We start from the raw sequence: 20255 nt of genomic DNA on the forward strand, positions 1-20255 counted from the left end.
TCACGTTGTGACAAGGGTCCACGTTAATTGGCCCGCCGACTTAGTACAAAGACATTGAATATTTATACTTTGCGAAGTTAATCTAAATAATCATATGGAGCGGTAGTTGAAAGATCTTTTTAAGCCATGTGATGTTAACCGCTCTGGGGGTATAGCTGGTTCCATTGCCTATCTACACCTCAGTATTTTACATGCATCTTGATTTTTTTCTACTAGTATTTACCACCATCGCCGATGCTGATGTTGAAAGAAAGAAGCGTTGAAATGATAATTATATTAGACAGACGGTCAGAGGACCGGTTTTAATAGAGCCGTATCCGACTGAAAGTCATCACTAGATGCTTTGTGCAAAATTTCTTTCAGCAAAGCCTCGTATGTTTTTAAAAAGACAACAAAATTAAGCAACATATGATAAGCCGTCTGTGCCATTTTTATTTGGAACTCGTTATTTTGACATATACTAATAATGTGTATTGTAAGTTAAAATCTATAAAGTGCTGCTCTTATATTATTGTTGCGGGGTTTAATTTAGCCTCTCGGCTAATATCACATTACACATGTAGGAAATAACAGTAATGACTGCTCATCTTTTATCACCCTTAGCGCATTGCACTCTTGGCAGCGGCTTACTCTCATGTAGTTCTTGGGAACACACTTAGCAACTTATCTCAAGAATGGCTTACAAACATTGGTTCACCTTTTCTTCGCTCCCGTAATTGTTCATAAGGTACACCTCCTCCTCCATAATTGACTTCGTGCACAATAGGGCTCGAAGAACCCGTATTAATCGGTGGCCAACCCTTATCGTCCGCCCGGTTGTGATGATTGCTTCAATTAAACTGCCGTCCTTCTAATCACGCTAAGGTTTGACCTATGTTGGAGCATTATTCAATCTCGTCGACTCACCCGTGCCTCCCAAATTTTATTATGCGCGTGTATAAGATGTTGAACTCTACACATGGCACCCAGCCAGCAGAGCGATTAGTTCATTATGGATGATCACATGAATTCAAAGAAGGGTCAGTGTGAGCCATGCAGATAGCCAGCAGACGTCAATGGCATTAGATGACGCTCTGTGAGGAAACTTCGGTGGATGTTCTCTTTTACTTCGAGCGCGTGGTACACTTTTATGATATGCGTGATGCGTCTGTGTCCATTCTACTTTTATCTTGGTGCTCCTCAAGCTCAATGTACTTTCTTCGTTCGCAAGATACCCTTCGTTCATCGATCGAAATGATCATCTGCATCTACCAGGGTCCGCTTGTGCGAACATCCTCAGCGACATCCTCAATAGTGTCCTCAGCGCTGCTTGTGCGCACGAGCACTGGCAAAGCTGTACTGAGGAGGGCAGTGAGGAACTTCCTGAACGTCCCCGCAAGCAGGCCCTGGATTCCAACATCTTCCGTAGAACACGTCGGGAGACGACTTCAAATCCTCCTCTTTTTTTTCTCTCTTTTTTTCTTACAAACAAACCTCTTCCTTCTCTTTCAAAATTGGTTCGTTCAACGCTTGTCGAGGTAAACTGTACGTTTTACGTGACTTAGCCAAGTGTCAAAATTAAATGGGAAATTTCCACACTTGATTTGATTTGATTTGATTTGTATGTGTTTGTTGTTAGACATGCGGCTCAGTGAGAAGATTTTGTATTTGCTCAATTTGTGACTCATTCTGAAAAAAAGATAAACTTTATATCGTGCAGGAATATCCGGTAAATTGCCTCAGTACCGGTTAACAGTTGTCTCGACAATGGTTTGAGTTAGTATCCCAACAGTTATTCGCCTACATTAAGTACTCTCGTCCACTCGGCTTACATTCTCAGATGCTGTACGACATAAGCTCGACTAATGAACAGGCTAGAGGTTGTTTCCCAGCCCTTGAGGCCCAGTTTTGCGTCTCCACGACACTTATCTTTCAACACAAGAGAATATATTCAACCCGCAGGGACATAATCTTGAGTTTTACATTACAGAAAGGTAAGCTTTGGTAAGCCCTATCGTGTAGAGAGGGGCAGTAAACAATTGTTTAACATGCAAGTAGGTGAGAACAATAATTCCGGGTTTAGTGTCGCCATACGAATATCAGGAGTGGTCAGGTTAGCTTTCATATACTTTTTCCTTACTAGAGCGCAGCACGATAAGTCAATACGCACGGTACAAAACTTCGAAATCCTCTTTGCTGCATGTCCCACACGCACCCCGTAAAGATAACATGACACGGAGATGGTGTCTTAACAACACGAAGAGGTGTTCGCACAACACTCATTTTTATTGAAGAGCAAATTTCCGTCAATATAAATTTCAGATCGAAAAATATAATTCAAAGATTGTTTGGTCTATGAATACGCTAACAGTCATTATTCCGCATTATTTGATAAAACGTTTACCTCCAGTGTTATAAAGAGGGTTTTATGCACTTTACGATACACACACGGGGGGTGCCGGCTTTAGCGCCGTCCAACCAGGTACGCCATCGTAAATAAACGGATTGTTGAAAAAAAAGAGAGCGTTGGAAGCATGTATATGAGCTGGGCACGACTTCTTCTTCGTGAGTTATAAAAAATTCTAATTGAGACATCAGCAAAGAAAAAAAAAGAAATAAATACGAGCAGCACGTGATACTGACGGTGTTAATCCGACACGCAATCTGAAACAACGCCTAACTATTTGCTGCCGTCTGAGTAATTAATTAGAGGTAAGACTAGTTGGGTAACTTTGGCGTCGAACAAGGCGCTTACCTCGATCAAGCTTTAAGCGAGTAAGCTTTTGAATGTGTCGTTTTCTTTTTTCTTGTTTTTTTTTTAATTTTTAGTCCGGCCTACAAAGAAAGCCCGTGAAACAAAAATAACAAAAAAACACCACGCAATGTTGCAGGGCACTTAGAGGCGCGGTATTTTTTTAGTATATCACGGGACTTATTTTTATACTATAAATAATAATAATAATAATGAAAAATACTAGCGGCCACAATACACAAACTGCTAACCAAATTTAGTGACTCCCTTCGCATAGAGCAAATTTCTTATTTTTTTATCTTGGTATACACTCTAAGAAAAAAAGGCGTGAAAAGGTGGTAACTTCTGTAGTTACCACCTAAGTCAACATAGCGTCTGATAAAGGGTGTAAAAGGGTGATAACCTTGCCTGTTACCGCCTCGTTGCAGGTGCAGTAGAAAGTGTGTGTAACAGCTGTTATTGTAGCCGAATGAAGCGATGCACTTTCAGGGAGTGTTGCTTTCCCAGCATTCACAGTGCAATGGACATTGAGCATATTGTTCCTCTACATGAGTCCTGACCGGCGATGATGGAATGTCCCAGTCAACACACAACATATTTAGGCAACATTAGACAACATTTAGGCAACATATTTTAGGCACAACATATGTGACAACTATCACCTAGAATGTGATAGGTGTCGCACCCTGTATGGATACACCCTGTTGATACACCCATAGTTGATGCACCCTGTATGGATACTCGGCATGCACACGGCAATGCCGATGTGATGATGATGATGAGCGCCACATCACCCTTACACCATTCCAACGTCCCCATCTCCGATCCCCATCTTGACACGTGCTATGAACCGCGACTCCACCCGATACACATTGCCCACCATTGCCTCATAATTCTACTTATCCAGCAGAGGAATATGAACTAACACAGCGACACAGTTTCCGAAATCGTACACCATGTTATCGTTGTAGAAGACTCCAGTCGCACAGAAATCAATACGAATCGTCGTATTTTTGGGACTAGCATCTCCACTTTTTTTTTTTTTTTTTTGCTAACCAATCCATCGACCACTTCTATCTCGTTTAAACCACCTCCTCATTCCACAATACCGCACCCATACACTGCCCCCTAGGACCATAAACAGATTCACGTGCGAGGACCCAGAGCAAACACTCGAATCTCATTCAGTCCTCGCCCCTCGCGCGCACGCAACAACACCGCTGCGCAGCTCACAGTAAACAAACCTGCTCCTATAAATCAAACAAGGCAGAAAGTGGGAGAAGTTATTTCACCGAGCACCATCCATTTTGTGGTCCATGAATGATCTCGGAAATGGCTTCGTTTTGTAGAAAAGTTAAACCGCTCAGAGTGTGTGTGTGTGCTGAGTGTGAGATCAACTAAAGCCGGACCATCTACACTTGAGGGGTGTGGTGGCGGCCAGCGCAGGGCGGTGCCCGGAGGTGCTCCAAATTGGCATTGCGTTGTCTTTCGAATGTATACTTTCGGTTAAAAGCCAGCAGAAAAAAAGGCGTGGAGGCACGCGGGAGGGCCAGAAACGCCAGCACGCGGTCAGATAGCGACTGGAGCGTCACCTCGAACTCTGGAAGGTACTTCGAGGGCACAGCGCAGAGACGGTGATAACACTCTTGCGAGGTGTGTTGGAGAGATTGTCAGCAAAGCTAGTGGTTCGACCGTGGTTCAACGGTTTCGTGTCAGTGTTTGCGTGGAAAGAAGATGTCGTTGATCAAATAATCTGTATAGGGCGATATAGGGAAAATAAAACTCGTAATGGATCAGTATAGAAGAGACAGGGCGCTGACCCGGAGGTTTTTGGATATGTAGGGCATCGGTACATTAAAATTTTTGCTGTATATGAGAATTTGTTGTGTCGTCTCTTCATTCCTGTCTCGGGTTCACCTCCTTGATGGATCAGTATGAAGATGAAGGATGGGGTCATCAGTTCTATTGTTGTTCAAGTGGTATGCATGTGCATTTATGTTAGTATTATAGTTGTTATATGCGCGTGACGGTCACAATTTCCATTCGTCATACGGGTCTTTATAGAAAGTTGGCGGCACGCGGTAGTAACCGGCGGTGATTTTGCTCTTTGTGGCAGTTTATGTTTACAGGTTCTTCTTTACCGTTGCACTACTGACCTTAACCGAAAGCAAAACTGAGTGCCTAGTTGCATGGGGTGCAGAAGGCAAGCAGAAATAGTTACTGAGGAAACTGCATATTGTAGTATTGGAAGGTACACAAGGTGATTTTTTCGAGCCTAAGCACAGCGTCTTCTGGAAGAAGTTTGTTTTATTGTAAAATGGTGTTGGTATGTCTCTTATTGGTGCGCCGCAGTTCAATGTTTTAGGGCATTTGTCACACGATATAGTTCGCATTACAGCTGGCCAAATCTGTTTGAACATAATGGCGGTGCAGATACAGGTGTACAGGGCAGGCAAATGAACTCTATACCCTCGAGTAACCCACACCCATTGTGCAGCAATCAGTCTTCCCAAGTCTCGATGGAATGCCCGCACGAATCATGCACTCGCAACAAGTGTGCAGTTAACGTACTCAGCGTGGCGTTAACTCAGGTTCTGGATACCGGAGATAACGTATCTCCGAAGAGACATTGGCCCCTTGAGGGGTGGTGGCACAGAACGTACTTCATGCGCTGTGCATGTCGAGCTGAACGTGCCGGAAACACCCACCACAACAATCGTACCGCATTCAGGTGTTCCGTTATGGTTCCTGGTATTGGTAGGTGTAAAAGGGGCTGTATAACGTTATTTGACGCGGTATTCGGTCAGTTGTTGCTTGCCCCGAAGGCGGCTGATGCAGTTCGACTGCGTCAGCACCTCCACCAAGTCACGCGAAACAACACTGAATCGGGATGGTATGATTTGCCGTGACAGCATGCTCGATCACTGCAACTGGTTACTTTTTTAGTAACCATATATAGTTACAGTATCTAGTTCCTTTTCTGGTTGCATTTAGTTCCCTAGTTACATTTAGATTTCTAGTTAGTTCGTTTTCGATTTGCATTTACAAAACAGTAACTCTAACTGTAACTCAGCTATATTATTTTTACAAGCTAACTGTCTGTAACTTACTTACTTAAGTTAGTTGAGTTAGTAACAATTGAATGCGATACTATGCGTAACTAACTGCTTTTTTTTTTCACGCATGCTTATTACGAAAAATAAATGGAAATTTACTCGTCACACTTCAAGCATCAAAGGTGCCAGCCTTGAACCATCAACGTAGAGAAGCGAAGCGTAACCGAAAATGAATAGAAGGATGAGTGGATTTTTTGTACTCGGAAAATATGTGCGCGTTTTCAGATCTTTTGTATCCGTACGAAATGCTGTCTTAGTTATCACTTTTAAATTTTCCTTTCTGTCACTTTACTAATCTCTCGACACTACTCCAGTTACAAGTCACAACCAATCTTTTTTCTTCTTCTTTTTTTTTCTTTTTTTGTGCCGTTCCCTTTTTCCATGTCCGGTATAGGTGTCACGAATAAATGTGTGTACAGTTGTATTACATTAAATAAAGCTAGAATGGTAGAAACTCCAGTGAATCCGTGAGGAAATGTTTTGAGGGAACAGCGTCAAACAGCGGCTGATTCTTCTTAATTAAGAAATTAAATTCTTAATTAAAGCAACCTGGTATTCAGGTGGCAACCTTTCCCGCATACAGAGAGCTCTATCATTCCACATTAAACTTGAACAAACAAAAAAACACACACAAAAAACGGAGATGAGAGTTCTATCAACATGCACACTCCTAGCCACCATTCGAAATGATGGTTGGCTAGGCGGCCGTGCTATGTAGCGAACCTCTGTGAGGCCGCCAACAACGGCGAGCCGGTTTTCGTCACCGTCACCACCACCACCAAAACATCTGTTTTAACAGTGCACCACATGACAGACTGACGGCTAACCACCCCACAGAACGATGCGTCTGTTACTCCTGATTTGCAGAAAGCACGTGCCGTAAGCCATTTTGTGACAATGATCACAACTGCGTAAGTATTACAAAACGGAGTGCGCGTCTCGTTTTCGACGAATCAAGGGAGAAAACGATGTCATTCGGGATGATGGTTGGCCAGCTCGGCTGTCTTCAGAGTAAGGCTGTTTGTATTTACTACTTCAGAACTCCTCAACCCCTTTAGACGACCTCAGAAAATCCCAGAGAGCTTAGCGGCGCTTTGAACTATGGGAACTTGCTTATCAAAAAGGAGGAGGTCTCCAAACTGTTTCGGTTTCGCCCTGTTTCGTTCTCCCTTCCCCATGACAGAAATCAATGAACATTATCTAATTACAACGATGTCAATCTGGACGGCGGTTGGCTACAGGAGCGTGCTATGTGGTGAAATTCCATGCGAAGGGGTAAGTGTTGGAAGATGTATATAGCTTTGTAGACAAACCGACGACCAAAAGACTGACAAAAAGTCACTTAGGGATGGGGAAACCCAAGAACCGAAATAATCAAGATACGCTGCTCGTCCCGATATCACAAAGAAAGGATATCAGGGCACTCAGAACAACAACCACCCTGGTAAGAGGCGGGGTATTTGGTGCACATCCACGCAGCAGGAACACGCATGTGTTTATGTGTTCTGAAACCCTTGTCGGCGTGTCTGTCCTGGTGTGTTGGAAACGACAGGCGTACTCCGTAGCAGACGACAGGAAAAGACGCCGACGGTGTCGTCTGCTATATTCCCAGAACTCCATTCCTGATATTCCAGTGCCGAGCGAAATGCTCAACGTAAGACGCAGCATAACTTTCGTCACATGGATGTCGCTCTTCTCAAGACCCGATATATCGCGTGTCCATGACCGCACAACGAACAGTCAGAAGTCACCGACTTCCCTGTCTTACAGAGCAGAATTATCAGGATTTTCGCTTATCACGTGGAATTCTACGGCAAACATGCTAATGCGGAAAGCACGGATTGGATTGTATGAAAAGAACGCAATTATGCAAATGAATGAAAGAAAGGAACCACATCTGTATGACTCTTTCATTGCTTTGATTTTCTTTTCCTTTTTTTTTTTCTTCTTTTTCTTCCGACGAGGAGAGAACCCCGCGAACCGCGACGCCTGTCAAGCCGGACGGCGCACTCTGCTGTGGCGCAAGCGAATATCGCGTACAACGCCGGCGCCGTTCAACTTTGTTTATTTAAGGCTCGTCCTCACTGCGGCTTCAATGCATGCGTGAACGAGCCGCGAAAGCAGAAGCAACTTTCAATTAGTTCGGCAGGGCGGGACACCCGCGGACGGTTTTTCATTCGCTAAAAGGCTCTGGCCAGGAGGACTACTGCGTTAATTACAAAGTCTCATCACGCGCCAAGACGAACGCAACGAGCTAAATTAATGGCCACCTCGACAGCCTGCGTGCCATCATGCAGCTCTCAAAATTGGCCCACATTGTTACTCAGCCCAGGGACAAATGCTTGAGTGCGTGTAACGAGATCGATTCTTAGCCTTTATTTATCTTATTTTGTTTACTTTTTGTTTTGTTTTTTTCGCATACTCATGCAGCAGGGTCAATAGCGATAGCTGACAGAGACTGCTGAATAGAATATTTATTTCACTTGCCTACGAAATGTTCAAAATATGACAAAACCTGACTGCTGAAAAATCTCGGACTAGTGTGTCACACTTATAGTGCTAGTGCCAGAGACTGCTAGCCCGCAACAGAGAAAGGAATTGCAATAACATACGTACAAATACGAGTAAAAATAGACACACTATAGAGAATACAGAAATGGGAAATTACGATAACATACATACAGATACAGGTGCAAATAGATGCAGAAGTTTCAACTATATATACTCTCGAATCTTCCTGCGTGGACAATTGATATGTAGTCCAGAGTTTTGGGCCATAGCAAGCGTCTGTTTTTTTAACATTGTTTTTATGGGACTTCAGTGCAAGAGGTGTGCGCGGATGCGGTTACGCCCACGGATCCGCGCTACACCATCTTGGTTTGTGAGTGGATTAATGTAGCTATGCCTACCTTGTAGTATCTACCTGAGTTATAAACAACATCCTGACCAGAAATGTAACGTTTGGAAATCCGCGCGGTAAGTGTATAGGGTCAAGTACCTACAGGTAACTTGCCCTTTTTTCTGTCTCTCTCTCTCTTCTTCTTCTTCTTCTTTTTTTTCTTTTTTGAATAGCAAGCCGACCTCTTTCTGGTTGACCTCTCCTTTTCTTTAAATCTTCATATCCCCCTCTTCGTACCTAACTCTCATTTCCAATGGAAGTAAAATAAGGGCATACATACAAACATAGAAAGTGCAAATAAAACTGGGCATATACCACTGGGGCTCGCTCGGATATTCGCATTTCAGTCGCAAATAAGCATCAGTGTCTCTGTCGACACCCTCTAGGTGGAGCCATAATTGAGAGGGCGCAGTGGATCCAAAATGGCGCCTATGTGTCTCATCCTTTTGCATTCCGGCACCTTTACCTGCATTTTATTGGACAATTGTGGATGACGTAGTGTTCCTGAGTGGGTTGCGCATGATGCTTCAAAATGAAAACGTTTGTACATGTATAACATAACATTTCCGTCATATGCCTTTTCTTCCCCTCCAATACAACGATCGCGGACAAGCTCGTTGGACATCAGTGGTTCGTTTCGAAGGTGCATAAAGAGAGAGAGAGAGAGAGAGAAAGAAAGAATAAGAAGAGCTTCAGATTTTCGATTCGTACGACTACGCGCCTAGAGCCCCCCCCCCCCCCCCCCCCCTCCACCCTTTCACTCTAAAAACAGAACTTCACCGCATAGCACGCTATGCGCCAACCATTGCGAACAATGATAAGGTTATCGGTTCTGATTCGAAGAGAGAGGGGTTCGTACGCCTTTCTTCGAATCAGAAACGATAACCATATCATTCGTGGCAGTGGTTGGCGCACAGCGTGCTATGCGGTGAAGTTCTGTTTTTAGAGTGTTTAGGCTAATGTTAAATATGTAGAAGTCAGTCTGGGAATCAGTACGTAGAAATCACAGTAAAAAAGAAGGAAAAGACAGAACCCCAGTCAACAAAATTTGTTGCAGCAATATTGCAGCAATCTTGCCACTTCATGTTGTTGTTATACTGCAGTAACATTATAGAAAAAAAACATTGCAGGAACACTGCATTGACACATTGCACCAACATTCCATGAACAACATTCACCTGTAATCACACTCTCATATACTACAGTCTAGAATTCAACATTTTATACATTTGCAGTGCATCTGCCACTGAAAACACGAAGGCAATAAACACCGCCGATCTCCTTGTCTGCGTCATTTTGCTTCTATCTGATTACTCTGTCCTTATTCATATCGAGTGTTAGCAGTGTTCCTGTGACACGGCCACAACATTGTCCCCACAACATTGTATCAGGAACCTCGCTGCAATGTTCCGTCCCATTTGCATTGGAAACATTGTTGCAAAAGCAAACTAACAATGTTTCCAGAACATAACTTACGCAGCATTTTTTCAACGTTGAGAAAATGATGTTGTGGTAACGTTGCGCTTGGTTGTGAAACATTGCGGCAACACAGCAACATTGCAACAACAACACTTCTGCAACTTTCTGTGTTGACTGGAGACAGCAAAGCTTTGACGCAGAAGCGTCTTGTTCCTAATAACTGCGAGACACGACAGCGTACCTATACCAGCATCTTGTTCGTGGAACAGCCAATTATGAGATTGGACTGCGACAAAATGATTCCGTCAAGTACACAATAACGTAAGCGGTGGGGTTAATGCTGTTGCTGCAGCACGTCTCGTCAACGTAGCCTTCATTCCGTATGCACCAGTGATCCGCTGACGGATGCAGGATGAAGACTCAGTCCAAAGGTCCTAACCCACAAAAGCCACACCCACCCCAATTTGGCCAGGAGCCTGAAGGGAACGAGAACTAATTACTCTAATGATAGGGACCAAATGAAGGAAGGCACAAAAGCCGAGCGAACGCGGAAGACAGACAGCACGCGGGTAAACAGGAGCAGAATGATTGACAGCTCATCACTTCTCTGGGCGGGTCGTCATGATTATCTATGTGCATGGATGTTCAAGCATTCAAGATTAATGTTGCGACACGCACGAAGAACTCGGAAGAAGAAACGGGTAGTGGATCGGTTCTGCAAAGTATAATGCATCAGAAAGAAACACTTTTAAAGGAGCACTCAATATGAAAAGATTTGTATACCAGCGGCACGCACACTCTTAAAAATGAACTTCACCGCATAGCACGCTCCTAATCAACCATCATCTCGAATGATATCGTTATGTGCCCTGATTTGTTGAAAATGCAACTTATGCTGTTCATAATTGTCTTCAAAAAAGGCGTACGCCTCTCGTTTTCAACAAATCATGGCAGATAACGATATCATTCGAGGTGATGGCCGGCTAGGAGCGTGCTATGCGGAGAAGTTCATTTTTAAGAGTGCACTCGTATACATACGTGCTTGCTCCAAGGTCGCGTTGTAGACTCAGAGGTGGTGGGTAGGTGGGTGGGTGGTGGGTAGGTGGGTGGTGGGAAACCTATGGAGGATGGAACAGATGATAAGCGTGCAAGCGAGCTGGTGGGCATTCGATTAAGTTTCCTTGAGTTTCAGGAACGCAGAAAAATACACAAAGACGGACACTACACGAGACTCACACATAGACTCAGACTCAACTACACTCAGACTCACACTCACACTTCGAGTCTGGTTTGTGTAGTGCCTGTCTTTCAGTATGTTTCTTCGTCCCTCCAACTCAACGAAATGTTGCCTTCATCGAATCCTATGGCACCGGCTGCGATGTCTAAGGTTTCTCCCTGCGGGTACTCCGGTGGACTTTCCGGACGGATGATGGCACAGATGCCCATGAAGTCGGCCCAGGACGCATATTAATCTCCTTCCTGCTGCCCCCTTTGCACCAGTCCACGTCCGTACGCTGCCCATAGCTACAGTTGCATCGCGGCGCTAAACACGGAACCAAAAAGTTTGTGGACTTTGTTCCTCCCTCTGCTTGTCAAGAAACGAGAGGCGTCGGATTGGTCGCCTTGAACAATCTCGCGCTATGATTGGGCTGATCGTTTGAGGAGACCAATGGGAGAGACGGCTCCGCATTGTGGGTCTTCTTTGGAAGAAGAGGAAGAGGGAAAGCGTAAATTGCGGATTCTTTCGATCATAAATCACGAACAAACACAACAGATCATTGATTCATTGATTGATTTGAAGAAAAAATAAAATGGAGCAACGGATCACTCCTGTTCGTTTTGTGTTGTTGTCAAGGAGGAAATGTTTGCATTCTTCTACTGGATATTTAGATGGCCTCTGGATCTTTAAAAAAGAAAGAAAAAGAAAGAAACACAAAAACAGAACTTTCCCCGCAAAATACGCTCGTGGTCAACCGCATCGAAAATGATATCGCTCTGTCTCCTGACTTGTTGATGATGAGGAGGGGCGTACGCCACTTCTGTAACACTTTAAGTAATATATATGTACATTTTTACGTAACAGCCGTACGCCTCCCGTTCCCAACACTCAACAGAGAACAACAACTTTATTGTAAGATGATGATGAGATTATGTAAGAGCATAACTCAACAGAGAGAACGCTATTATTCTAACTGTTGATTGACGATGAGCGTGCTTTGCTGTTAAAGTCTGTCTTTTGAAGTGTATATACTTCAAAAGACAGACCTTCACCTGTGGTCCTTTAACAGCAGCAGGGCTTTCAAAGTGAGGTAACGGCGTCATCGTCCCATAAAACGGCATCTGGCAGACAGAAGAATACGATCGACAGACTCCGTCCGTTTTTCGTTCAAAACATTTGCCTCATTGTCTGACATGCGTTGCAACATAGGTTTGATTTTGTTTCTTTGGTTCGGTTGCTGGGTCTCCAAATTATAGACGAGGAATATCTATTATGCTCTTTTTTGAGTGTACTAGGTGTACATTGTTAGCCGAAAAGGTGTTTTTAAAAGAGCGAAAAAAGTACATATATGCTCCCTTCGTATATTCCCTTCGCGTTGGGTTTACTCCTTAGAAAAGGAAAAAAGAAATATGTGGGCATATTAGTTTGTACAACCGAAGAAGCCGATCACTCCGAATCACTAATATAGCTATTGATACGGCCGACTAATTTATTTACCTATTTATTGCATAGCCCGCAGCGCCAATGAAGGCATTGTAGCAGGGGAATGTGGCGTGAACGACGCTGAAACTAACCCAACCCAACCTAACCTAACCTAACCTAACCTAACCTAAGTTGGCCTAACCTAACCCAAGTTATACATGAGCACATAACACACATAAACCACACACAAACATATACAAAGAGGACAAAAACATTCAGATGGAAAATCTACTAGTACGTAGAACCTCCTAGGAAGTTATCGTTAGTTAGTTATAGTTAGGAAGTTACCGAAGATCCTGGGTTCCATAAGAAGTTACTCCAGGACAGATGATTCCTCAAGTCTAATGGACGAGAGTGTAGTCGGTACAGGGCGACACGAAGATCACGCAAAGGTGTGACGTAAAGTATTCATGTTGACGTCTTCGTGTCATGCCTCGCTTCAATGTACATCCAGCGAAAGGCCGTTCCACGTTCCGTGAGAAGTGTGCAGCTTTTCAAATCACTTCTATAAAGCGCCAAACTTAAAACTCGAACATACCGATGCTCCAGAAGCGGCAGGGTGATTTGCGCAGCCATACATTCAGTTCTACACGAGCGTGGGAAGCTTTATTATATCCACGAAACAAGAGGTCGGAACAGAGAGGATGTATAGGTGTTCACTGCGATCCTCACGAGAACCCTCCGCCGGTCCTCATCTATTTTGCAGCACCTTATGGAACATTCCCATACTTCCCCTCCCGTGGATGTTCGTCAGGGCTTGAGCCGTGGGTGAGCTCGTATTTGAACGACCCGTCTACCAGGGTTTGCGCTCGCGAAGTGCTTGTCAGTATATAGGGGGCTGTCAGCCGCGAATATGTTTTTCTTCGTTGATATATATAGACACTGAAGTATACTCGCGCGTATACGGTAATTGCTGAAGCAAAAGGTATATAGAGGTTGAGTAGAGCTTTAATCTTAAGTTGCTCTGTTGCGGTATGGTTCATAAAGAAAGAGGTGAAAGAGTGAGGGGATATTAGGCATGCGAGCCAGCGGGTCCCTCTGTTTATATATTTGAGAGGTTTCCGACATGCTATACTCACAAAATCTGTTCTTGTCTCCTGTTCTGGCTCAATATCTAATATTATATCTGTTATCTATCTATTATCTATATGTATTCATTATATATATATCTAATATATCTCGCTGAGCTCATGCAGAAATTCCTGCAAGCGTCGATGGCAAGGAAGTCATACTGTGCACATTTTCTAAAAATTCTGCGTTAACGCCGCGAAGCAACTGTGGCTATGAGAGGTGTGCAGAAGTGGACAGATGGTGACAGGACAGCAAGGAAGGATTGGGGGACAAGGGGGTTAATGTGCGTTCTGGGCCGACTTCACGAGAACTGTCTCGACGTTCGTCTGGGATACCTGACGGAAAATCCAGGGAAAGCCCCAGACAGCACAGCCGGTGGTAGGATTCAAACCCACCACCTTCCAGAGGCCTATAGGCTACCACAAACGAGCAGGTTCTACCACGAAGCCATACCGATAGGCTGGTAGGCTTGCCTAGTCGATATGCGGAGGCAATATCGAGATGAGTCATTGTACCTGCAGAGCGATGCCAGGTCATCGTAATACTTTCGAACTTTCGAACATATGTGGCCTCAAAGGCAAGACTGCTGTCGTCACGCGAAATACGCGTGTGTGAAAATTGTGGTCGTGTTTATCCTTTCTATATATAGGAGTCCCAGATACGAGCACAGGCTTTACGTATTTCTTCGTGCAAACAACGTTCCCCTGAAGATGATAGAAATTGGTTTATCAGGACGAGGGGTGCATGCAATGGAGAACAATAAGACAACAAGGCGAATAAGCGGCGTTGCGTCGAAATAAAGGCTGCTGCGTTTGATGGTTTTGTGCGTTTCCGTGCATCTCACTTTTCGATCATATATCGTAACATGTCTCACAACAGGCATGTCCTAAAAGGGACATAACTGACAGGTCTCTGATGATGCCACATTTGTTTCTGTTCCAAACATTAGTTACATATGCATATTCACGAGCATTCATTGCCCACACGACTGCCAACCTTCCCGAACCGCACTCTCCGGGTCCCTTAATCAGCTGTACTCTCACCCCCTCCTCTCTCTCTCTCTCTCTCTCTCTCTCTCTCTCTCAAAATTGCTTGGTCCCTGACCAAATCCAGCCCACCAAGGCTCTGCCCTTAAAGCTTTTTTTACCTTCTTTTAGGACTTGGATCCTAATTGTGAAGGGGCTCATTATTTCATTCTCCACATCATCAGCAGCAATGGGGTAGCGTATCGCCCCTGGCGATGACCCTCCCCATTCATCATCTCAAAATAAAGTTGTTGTTGTTGTTCACGAGCATCTTCATCTTCAATTTCAAGGTGCAGTGTTTGCTGCTCTTCGTTTTTGTCTCTGACACTACGCGCACTGAGTAAATACGGTGTTATTGGCGTATTGCACGTAAACCTTGAACATCACTTGGACACGGGAAATTCAGTAACAAATGACGTAATGTACAGAGTACGGCGTAGTTGTACACATAAAACGTTCTTTGATTATGAATATAACATTTGTAGACGTGATTAAGTGTCAATTAAGTGTCAAATTTCTTCACTCGTGGTCACTACACGTATTTATTACTGTTTTTCGTGCAAAATAAACAGGCACAGTGAGTCTGGCAAGCAAACTATCCGCAATAGCACTGCACAGAGCAAGCAACACTCAAGTTGCGAAAAATAGGCCTTAGTCGACAGAGAAGACGCTGTGGCGAATTTCAACCTGTTTATTGCAATCCATCATCGAGGTCGCGAGATATCATAGGTCCAGTTTTTTCCACTTGATCATCACAGCACGTTACCGGATGGGATGGAATTACACAAACCAAGAACACGACAGCGCCCACGTGAAACGGCTTAAAGATATCATTTATAAAGTCTGCGCCGTAGAATAACTTAATGTAAAGGCTATAGCGATTAGACTGACGAATGTTGTCGCCCTGATGTGATCCTCCGCGTCGAGTGAAACATGAAGTCGAGTCTATATATCGATGTACCCGTTCTCGTTCCCGCAATCCTATCGTGCCCTGAGGCCACCTGCCGCACGTGTCAGTGACACTTCGCATATTCCAGAGAATTAGACCGGGCTTTGATCCCGGATTAAGTGGGCTCACCACGCCGTCATTTTTTTCAGTTTCTTTCCATCAAAGCGGAGTGCCGCTTAGACCTCAATATATCACGGGTGTCTCTCTCTTCGTCCGTTCCCAGTCTTCCATAATTCCTGTTGCATGTACCTCGCTATACCTCGCTAGAAACAGCGAGAGTAGCAGCAGCACGTTTCTTTCCTTTGTCTCTCTTCCTTTTTCTTTTTTTCTTCGTCTTCTTTTATCGTGGGTGATAGAGGTTGCCACCATTCCCGTCCAGAATTGACGGAGTGTGGAGAGGCAATTTAGTTTCAACTAACAATATTTTGCAACCTACACGACTGGTACAATCTGTCAATTCATTCGTGAATTGCTATATGAATTCTTTGCACCCTCGGTAACGTCTGTGTGTCAATTGATGAGCTTCCGTACCCTTGCTCTGCCACTCTAAAAACAGGAGGTGGTGCTGGTGGTGGTGACGAGATTGGCTTCACCACATAATATGCTGAAGATCAACCGTTGCACAGAATGAATGATACCGTTATCATTCCTATAATTTGTGGAAAACGCAGGGCGCACGCCCTTTTGTGATAGTCAACATAATTGCATAAGTGTCACAAAAAGGAGTACGTCTCCCGTTGCTACACTCTAAAAACAGAGAGAGGGGGGGGGGGGTCGAACTAGCTTGCCGTACGTTGGCCACACTCAAGTGGGCATCCTCACGACTATAGCCAAAAAATGAAAAAAAAGGGAGAGAGGAGAGAGTTGACCAGTTCAAAGTGAGGCATAGGCAGGATGAACCATATACTGAGCGATACTACCTAAAAACGGAACTTCACCGTATAGCACGCTGTGCGCCAACCATTGCCAAGAATGATAGGGTTATCGATTCTGATTCGAGGAGAGAGGAGTGCGCACGCCTTTTTGTGTCAATTTTCATATATCCAGATTGACACAAAACGACGTACGCCCACACTCACACTCTGAATTTGAAGCGATAACCCTATCGTTCTGTGCAATGGTTGGCGCACAGCGTGCTATGCGGTGAAGTTCAGTTTTCAGAGCGTGCCAGCTGTGTAGAAATGCAAAATAATCTTATTTCAAACTAAGTTACGCGTATTTACTGAGTGAACTCGATAATGAATCATTTACGCAGTTGGTAACACACGCGCTATAAAGTGCATGTAGAGCTTCCGCCCTTTTTATTTCTTGTAGTAGCTCATGTCCCCGTTTCCTGCTTGTCTTAATCATCATGACTCAATCAATCACCAATCATCTATGACTTTTACATATTAGGCCTACAGAGAGATGCATCGCAATCAGCATCGTCAGCATCTGATATTCGTAGTAGGAACAACAGCTACATGTATGACGATGGAATAAAGTATTTCACGAGCAGTAAATACGATTCCCTACCTCAATGCAACGTCCACGTGTAAGTAAATATACGGTCATTGCACAAAAAATAAATCACGATAAAGACATACGGTGTATCATACCATACCATACATCAGTAAATGCGATACAAGATAAAAGTCGTAAATTTACCTGAAATACGAAATATTTTATTTACGAACTACCGCAACACAAATTTTATTTGGGACAGCGAAGTTAAACCTGTAAGGCAGGGTCCACTAAAGAACAACAACAACAAATAAATCGTGTTAAGGGCATGGGGTGATTCACCGTTGGAGTGCACTAAACAAAACACTAAAGGAAGCAGCTTTGTACATATATGATTAATGGTCAAGACGAGGTATCCTCTTTTCATTGTTGTTGATTGTATCCATCCAAATCATACACAATTGACAAGGGGGCCCAGTAGCAGAGCTAGAGAAAGGGCTTCCCCACTGCAGAGCATTGATAATAAATACAAACATGAATTAAGTCGTAGAACAAAATGCATAACAAAATACTAAGACGCCTACAACAATTAAAACTCGTACAACAAAATACTAAGGAAAAGACTAAAAATACTAAGGAATCGTCGTCCACGGACTCATGTAGAGGGACACCACCTCCTCTACAATTGCATAAAGAAACAAACAGAAAACATCTACTCGCAGGTAATGTTTGACAGCAGGTGACTCTTTACAACGGAACGAAATTGGTAGAAAGTCTTTGGAGATTTTAAATGAGATTGTAGATTATTTCATAATGAAGATGGCCATCAAAACAAAAACTTGTTTACCATAGCTAGTGTAGTCACGAGGTAATAGAAAATTTTCGCGGTGAAAAAAATGTAGTAGGAACAGTTGAAGAAGCGACGAAATTGACGTGATCTAAGTTGATGTCGGAGTTAATGCACTTAAGCAAGAATGATAAGATGCGAAACTTGTACAAAAGAGATAACAGTAAAATGTTTAGCGATGGAATAAAGTTGTCGAGAATTTGCAAACGACGGTGTAAAAGTGATAATTCGGATAGCCCCTTTTTTTAATTCGGGTTAGCAAAGTCAAGCGAAATGTCGGTTGATACCTATGACGTGATACAATACACGTACATGTGTGCGTAACATAGTTAGTTAGTTAGTAAATTCGTAAAATAAAGTAAACCTTGGAGCTTTCAGCAACCCACCATGGGTGCTACCTACTCCACACTCTTAGAAAAAAGGGGTGGACCTTTTAGGAGGCAATAGTTGTCGCATATGCTGTGCCTAAAAGGTTGCAAAGTTCTACCTGCTACCTCACTCTCTGCCACGAATGATAGGATTACCGCTTCTGATTCGGTGAGTGAGGGGGACGTACGCCTTTTTGTAGCAATTTGGATATATGATAATTGCTTTTACCACCCTTTACCACCCTTTATCAGACGCTATATTGACCTAGGGTAACTATAGAAGTTACCACCTTTTCACGCCCTTTCTTCTTAGAGTGCATTGCAAAAGCTATATAGCAATTACACACTCTGAATCAAATCCCTGAATCACAGCGGGATTCTTCACATACTCACGGGCACTCAACCAATAGGGCGGGAAAAACAAAATAGTACTCTACAGATCTACAAAATACGATGTCAGCAGTTGAAGATCTAACTAAATATGTTACGCACACTGCGAACTTCCTTTTAGTGTGCGCAACATATTTGATGGTCACGTTGATTAAATAGTTAGATTTCAATACAGCTGTGACGTCATCGCGACCACGCAACAAACGCCACGAATACCGCAACAGACAGTCTCAGATTAGTCGCGCCGACTCGAGACGCATCCATCGCTGTGACGTGCGAATAAAACTTCCGAGGAAGGGGGAAGAAAGCTTCCCACTCAGCTGGAAGTAATGAATCGCAAGGTGCTTACCCTTCCCCAATCCCCGCTTTTGTCTCACAACTTGCAATTGGAAACAAAGGAATATTTCCCGCGGTCCGCGGGAGGCGTCGAGGCGGAAGCAATCCCTCCGCCAACACAGAGGGCCGTGGCAGTATACATCTTCCGCCGCATTAGGCGCAAGAAGGGAAGATGGGTGCACAATAGCGGAATATATCCGTGATTAGTCGCACGCAGTTGTAGCGCGGTTTGCGATACGGGTTTTGTAGCGCTGTAAAAGGGGACCTTCTTTTCTTGTGGGTGTCGAAACATAAAGAAACTTCCAGGCTTCTGTTTGTGTAAGCGCTGGTAAAGGATGCGGGGGAGTGAGCGATGTTCCAAACTGGACTCGCAGATTTTTACGCGATAAGAAGTTACGCGTTTAAATACGCACTATTACGTACACTAGCCATCATCTCGAATGATATCGTTATCTGTCCTGATTTGTTGAAAACGGGAGGCGTACGCCTTTTTTGTGACACTTACGCTGTTCATAATTGTCACAAAAAAGGTGTGCGCCTCCCGTTTTCAACAAATTAGGGCAGATAACGATATCATTCGATATGATGGTTGGCTGGGAGGGTGCTATACGGTGAAATTCATTTCCAAGAGTGCGGTAGCGTTCATGGGGACATCTTCTTCCGGTCCTGATCTTCTTGTGCCCGCAATAACGCCACCTAGATAAAGAGAGATTGATCGCTCGAACGACGTAACGTATTCATTAAGAATCTGCCAATCACGACGTGCTTCTGGTGGCCGTAGCTATGGAGACAAGCCGCCATGAGCCGCATGGGCAGCCACTGGCAGTCACAGCAAGCCCGTTTTCGAAGACTTCTGCACCGATTGGCCGAAGCAGACGACATCACGACTCTTTCGTCCACGTGACGAAAGAGTGAGAGGAGGCATTAAGTAGGCTTTGTGCATCTAAGTGGCGTTGTTCG

The sequence above is a fragment of the Ornithodoros turicata genome, chromosome 9 (assembly GCF_037126465.1).
Source record: "Ornithodoros turicata isolate Travis chromosome 9, ASM3712646v1, whole genome shotgun sequence".
Classification (NCBI taxonomy): domain Eukaryota; kingdom Metazoa; phylum Arthropoda; class Arachnida; order Ixodida; family Argasidae; genus Ornithodoros; species Ornithodoros turicata.